Below are 1152 nucleotides of genomic sequence, written 5' to 3' on the forward strand. Positions count from 1 at the left end.
CCGCCCCTCGGACCTGGAGGCGTGGGGGCTGACTTTGTGTAGGGGGCAGCGCGGGCCACGGGCCTATAGCGGACGGTCGGCGTTTGGGTGGAGGATATGATATGTAAGGCAGCAGGGTGTACTACACACCTGAATTAATTCGAGGCACACAAATGTTTGGATTCCAGCGGCGCAACGGCCGGAGAGCTCTTCTATCCGCGCATAGCCATTCTATATATCCCCCCTGGACGATCAGCCGACGGAGCCCACCGCCAGCGACCACCACCGCCAGCGACCACCACCACCACCACCACCGACGACCCACGGGGCCCGCGAGAATTCCAACGGCACACAACATTCGGGATAGAAACGTTTGTGGCTGCCCAGCCGGATAACAAGGTCGTATAGGTAGGCGCGGACGGTGACCGTTTTAATCGCCCTTCCCCATCTTCTCTCTCTCTCGCTCTCTCACTTCCCCTATTGCTCGCTCTCCCGCCATCAATGCAGCATTACCTCCCCTCCAGCCACCTGCTGCCTTCCCCGGGACGACCGTGGCCAAAATTTTCTGTGTACAGTTATAACGCCCGCTTCTGCACAAAGACCGCATGTACAAATTGTTTGTTAACAAGTACCCTTGATAAAGTTCGACGGGTGCATCTCAAACAACGATCCCCGGGCACCAGCTCAAAAATATAAATTCGCTAACTTACAATATTTTCGGAGATTTATGATTATTTACAAACGAAGTTGTAAGTTTGCAATCGGTGCCGTTGATGAACGACAGCCAAATTTTGCTCGCCTAATAATTTCAAGTGGGTACACATTGTCATGAAATATTGTAATTTTTCAATTTTAAATCGTTATTGGGTCTGCATTACCACTGTTTAGTAAATGAAGCCATAAAACTGGAAAAAAACGACATTTCTTACCGTTGACTGATGGGCACGCTGCGTGCGACCGGGAAGCGCATGGCGGCACGGCGGGGAGACGGACGAGCCGTGTGGCCCAGATTAGGGAGCGGTAGCAGCGGTAGCGCTGGCAAGCAAAGAGGACCCGATACGCACACCAAGCCGGGGCACACCGCAGGGCCCTTCCCCTCCAGCGGCAGGTTGCGGTCGGATCACCGATTGCTTCCACCATACCCCCCACCCCTCTCTCCCTTTTCAACTCCCT

The sequence above is a fragment of the Frankliniella occidentalis genome, unplaced genomic scaffold (genome assembly GCF_000697945.3).
Source record: "Frankliniella occidentalis isolate FOCC.00 unplaced genomic scaffold, Focc_3.1 Scaffold5, whole genome shotgun sequence".
NCBI lineage: Eukaryota > Metazoa > Arthropoda > Insecta > Thysanoptera > Thripidae > Frankliniella > Frankliniella occidentalis.